Source organism: Odocoileus virginianus, chromosome 14 (assembly GCF_023699985.2).
Source record: "Odocoileus virginianus isolate 20LAN1187 ecotype Illinois chromosome 14, Ovbor_1.2, whole genome shotgun sequence".
NCBI classification, from domain to species: Eukaryota; Metazoa; Chordata; class Mammalia; order Artiodactyla; family Cervidae; genus Odocoileus; species Odocoileus virginianus.
The window spans coordinates 59,534,758-59,540,454 of record NC_069687.1 but is presented as its reverse complement, the minus strand read 5'-3'; positions in this window follow the sequence as shown (position 1 = coordinate 59,540,454).

Below are 5,697 nucleotides of genomic sequence, written 5' to 3'. Positions count from 1 at the left end.
TCGCTACTCCCTCACAATCCCACTAACATGTGAAAGCAAAGATCTCAGACATCTCAGATCAAATTCTACTAGACATACAGATGCTTAGTAAACATGTTAACATGCACAAAGCAGTGCATATGGCTGCCCGTCCCGTCAGCGTGAGGACACTGACCTGACAGGAGGGGCCACTGACCTGTTCTGGAGCCAGATGCTCAGCGCGCATCAGGTCATCAGACATCCTTGTCCATCAGCTGTTGGCTGACTGGGGAAGGGTTTGGCCACTGGGGCCTTCCCTATGGGCAAGTCGACCTCGCTCACTCTAGAGTAAGGGATACCTCTAAAATCATAGCCACTCACAGGGCTTGCATGCCTCTAATGCACCAGGGAAAAAGCCCATCGCTAACTTCGTTGTGCTGCTTAACAGACCACTACTTTCACCAATAAAACCACACTTCAGACCCTTATGCTGATTAGCCAAGTCCAGGTGTGGGTTGAGATGAGGATGCAGAAGCACCTGTGGGGGCCACCTGACCTGTGGCCTTTCTGATCTTAGCTGACTTCTGGATATCCTAACTGACCTGTTTGCGTTTAACGTAGCACGCACACAATGTCACACTTAGCCACAGAATTTTAAAATAAATCACAGACATTTAACAGTGAGTGTGTATCCTACCTTTTAAAATGAGATGTGTTTTATTTTTAAATGTATTTATTATGTGATACAGCTAGAAATCTTGTCCCCTTAAATTTACGATGAACATTTTACATGCCAACTGTAAATGAGCAAGGGGCTGTGCTGTGTGTGATACTCAGCTGTGTCCGACTCTTTGTGACCCCTTGGACTGCAGCCCCCGGCTCCTCTGTCCCTGGGGATTCTCCAGGCAAGAATCCTGGAGTGGGTTGCCATGCCCTCCTCCAGGGGATCTTCCCACCCCGAGTTTCCCACATTGCCAGCAGATTCTTTACTGTCTGAGCCAGCAGGGAAGCCCAGGAACCCTGGAGTGGGTAGCCTACCCTTCTCCAGGGGATCTTCCCAACTCAGGAATTGAACTGGCGTCTCCGGCACTGCAGGGGGATTCCTTACCAGCTGAGCTACCAGGGAAGAACAAGGGACTATATAGTTTTAAAAATGAGTTCACTGTCAGCCTCATCAGGGCTTTCTTTGGTGGTGGTACGGAATGTCTCCTTGGCCATCCTGCCCTGTCCTCGCCCTTTCCCTAGAACCCTCAGAGCTCTGCACTCCAAAAAGTCAGGTGGAGCAGCCTCTACGACATCGCTGAGTTCCTGGGATACTGTCTCCCAGCAGAGGGGGCCGTCTGGCCTTATAGTTTATAGCTGAGACGCTCCTTGGGAGATTATTTTTCTAATTAATTAATTAATTATAATTGGAGGCTAATTACTTTACAATAATGTGGTGGTTTTCGCCATACATTGACATGAATCAGTACATGTGTCCCCCATCCTGACCCTCCCTCCCACCTCCTTCTCCATCCCATCCCTCAGGGTCATCCCAGTGCACCAGCCCTGAGCGCCCTGTCTCATGCATTAACCTGGACTGGCGGTCTATTTCACGAAGATCTGTCGAGGTGGTGTGCTGCTTCTTCTTAAACTTGAAAGACCCTGATTGCTTAAATAGCAGCTTTTCTCCTAAGAAAATAAGCTTTACTTTACCAGTGCCCTCTTCAAAATACAATTCTACGTATATTTGATTTGTTTTGTTTTAAAGATCTGTGTGCTTTATTAGACTAAAGCTGAGCACCTAAGAATTGATGCTTTTGAACTGTGGTGTTGGAGAAGACTCTTGAGAGTCCCTTGGACTGCAAGGAGATCCAACCAGTCCATCCTAAGGGAGATCAGTCCTGGGTGTTCATTGGAAGGACTGATGCTGAAGCTGAAACTCCAATCCTTTGGCCACCTGATGTGAAGAACTGACTCATTGGAAAAGACCCTGAGGCTGGGAAAGATTGAAGGCAGGAGGAGAAGGGGATGACAGAGGATGAGATAGTTGGATGGCATCACCGACTCAGTGGACATGAGTTTGAGTAAGCTCTGGGAGTTGGTGATGGACAGGGAGGCCTGGCGTACTGCAGTCCATGGGGTTGCAAAGAGTTGGACACGACTGAGTGACTGAACTGAACTGAAGCACCAAGAGAGCAGGGAGGTGTCTGAACTGCTACTCACCATATTCCCAGGGCCTGGCAACACACCTGTGGAACCATGATGAAAGAAAATTAGTCACTCAGTTGTGTTCGACTCTTTGTGACCCCATGGACTGTAGCCCACCAGGCTCCTCTGTCCATGGAATTCTCCAGGCAAGAATACAGAAGTGGGTAGCCATTCCCTCCTCCAGGGAATCTTCCTGACCCAGAGATTAAACCCAGGTCTCCTGCATTGTGGGTGGATTCTTTACTGTCTGAGCTACCAGGGAATAATGATAGGTGCTCAATGAATATTTGCTGAATGAAGGATGAGATGACTTGAGATAGGATGAGATGGAAATGAAACAGAACCAGGAGATCCCCTGTGTCAAAGCTAACGATGGTGGAGGAACTAGGCCAGCAGTCAGCCTAGTGGATCTGGTGTTTCTAAGGAAACTGGATAAAAGCCTCTGGGGACAGAAGACAAGCCAGCCAGGTCTGGATCCATGCAGAGCCCATCAAGAATTCTGGGAATGAGTCTAGATATGAACTGACATAGATAATAATTCCTTCTTACTGGTTCCTGGTCACCAGGCTTCCACGTTCCTCTACTGCTCTCGTCATCTGTGACGGCTCAGCTTTCATTTCCTGCTTTCTTAGCCTTACCCGGAGCTCCTGTTTTACAGAGGTCATTGCCTCATCAAGTTTTCAAACTCATAATTTTATATTTGGTCTCGTTATTCATGTTTCTCAAATGCATTTGATGGAAGCCTATTTCTGGTGACTGTACTTCACCTGCCATTTGTTTTACCTGTCGTGCCTCTGTTTTGTTCTCTCCTTTTTTAAAAACAATCAATGCATAGACATTTAAAATCAGGACTTGTTTTTGGATAAGGTCAGTGTTTTGTGGGCAGGATATTGTTAAGAGTTATGTGCAGAGAGAGGACAGGCCTGTGTTCCAGGCTGTAACAGGTATTCTCCTATCATGTGCTGCGGGTTTGTGTGAGTTGATTCTTTCACATCACTCCCCCCAAGCCAGCCAAGATCGCAACTATCGAGTGCCTCTGCTGGAGTCTTCCCTCCAAATACGGCTTGTACATGTGATTACATATTTGACCCTTCTTCCCCACATTTTCTTGGAGACAAATCAGGTCAGAAAAACTCCTGCTGCCCAGGCACTTGCTCATTCTTGTTGCTGAATAGTTCTTTAATTATGCCCACGGAATGGTTGTCTCCTGCCTTTGGAGAACCACGTGTGTTCGGTTTTGCTTGGGATGTGCACCTACAATTCCAAAGGCACCCTTCCTGCTTGATGTGTTTGCTTTCACCTGGTGACGAGATGATGGGGGGGAGCGGGCCTTCCCTCATGTCAGCCAGCAGGGCCACCCCAGTGATTCTCATGCTCTGGGTGTCATTGCACTGCTGCTGGTGCTGCTGCTAAGTCGCTTCAGTCGTGTCTGACTCTGTGGGACCCCATAGACGGCAGCCCACCAGGCTCCCCCATCCCTGGGATTCTCCAGGCAAGAACACTGGAGTGGGTTGCCATTTTCTTCTCCAAAGCATGAAAGTGAGAAGTGAAAGTGAAGTCGCTCAGTCTTGTCCGACTCCTAGCGTCCCCATGGACTGCAGCCCACCAGGCTCCTCTGTCCATGGGATTTTCCAGGCAAGAGCACTGGAGTGGGGTGCGTTGCACTGATAGCTCTTTATTAATATTATGTCTTATGGCTTTGAGTTATACATGTCCTCTGGCTTTGTCCAGGGGGTAATTTGCATTTCTGTTTCTCATTGTCATCACTGTCTAGGGACAATTTTGAAGGGGGAGAAGAGGGCAGCATTTGTTGTAAAGCAGCCATCCCCTGGGCTGGGGAGGGTTTTGAACATTGGTGATGGAGGAGACGGAGAGAGGCAGGCATCCCATGTGGAGTGAGAGACGGTGATAGACGAAGGTCAGGGGTTGGAAAAGCGCTTTGGAGTTAATGAGCCAGACTAGGTTAAGCTAAAGCACTGCACAAGGTCAGGGGAAATGTGAGACAAATTTACTTGGGAAAAGTCAGAAATCCTTCCCTGCCGGGTGGGATGTGTTCAGAGTTCTGTAGGCACAGGAGGGGCTTCCCAGGTGGCGCAGTGGTGAAGAATCCGCCTGCCAATGCAGGAGACGCAGGAGACGTGGGTTTGACCCCTGGGTGGGGAAGAGCCCCTGGAGAAGGACACGGCACCCACTCCAGTATCCTTGCCTGGGAAATCCCATGGACAGAGAAGTCTGGCGGACTATATAGTCCCTGGGGTCACAAAGAGTCAAACATGACTGAGCACATACATATAGGCAAAGGAGAACCATTGAAAGTTTATAAACAGAGCCTTAGCAGGTCATAGCTTGTAAAACAGATTGAAAACGGATGGAGCATCAGACAAACCAGTGACGAGATGTTGCTGACCCCCGGCAGAGAAGTGCTGAGGAATCAAACTCCTGCCACACACACACACACACACACACACACACACACACACTTTCTCTCTCTCTTTAAATTGATTTATTCATATTATATAGGTCAACAAAGATTCAAAATGGTTTACAAATGACATAATGCAACTACATAAAGTGAAATAACAAATGCCATGCTATAGTATAGAATCCCGCCCGCCCACCACCTCCACCTGACTTGAGTTCTTTGAAGACCAGACCTACGAGCCTCGAATGTCTTTCTCCACCCCTTTGGGAGTCAGACACATAGGAAAGAACGGAGGAAAGGGGCAGCTAGGCTAACAGGAAGCTGCCTGTCATCTCATCTCTCTCCTGCACACTTAGTAGGCCAAAGAAGGCATCCCTGAGGGAGGCAGGGGATGCCCTTGCCTGGGAGGGACTTGAAGATGGGGGTGGAGTCTCACGACAGCTGCAGGTGGCATCCCCTGAGGACGTCTTTCAGACGTGGGGAGGCTGCTCTCCACGGTTTGAGGTCAGGGGGAGTTGGAGCTCAGGGATGCTGAAACTCCTGCTCAGCCAGGAGGAGCACACACGGACCGTGCCCCACAGGAGTCATCTCTTTGTCGTTTATACAAACAGGTGAACTTCATTTCAGACGCTACCTCCCCACCCTGGCTGGTGGATGCTAATCCCACGGGACCGCTCCTCAGCTGCACTTGGATCTGCTTAGATCTTTCTGGCATTCTCAAGTTAGGAGCCATTGTATTTTCCCATGTGAAAACCCTTAGGTGAGACGCCAGCTGGGGAACATCAACCAGACTTGCGAAACTTGCTTCTCTCTGAAGCCAATTAAAGGAACGTGGATGGGACCTGGAAGACCCACGTCTCATCCTGGCTCTGAGCAGAGCTGGGGAATTCGTTTAATTTTTCTGTACCTCAGTTTCCTCATCTGTAAAGCGGGGTGAGATGATCCCTCTCCTCGTTGGTCTCTGTCCTGAGGTCGTGGAAGAGAGGAACGCTTGCTGGCATGGGAGCAGCGGCAGGAGCCTGCCCAGCAGAGGAACCCTTGCTGGTCCAAGACTTTGAAAGGTGGGCCAGGCAGGTCCAGGCTTGGTCCTCAGTCATGTCCAGGGACAGTTTGACCTCGTTTCAGGA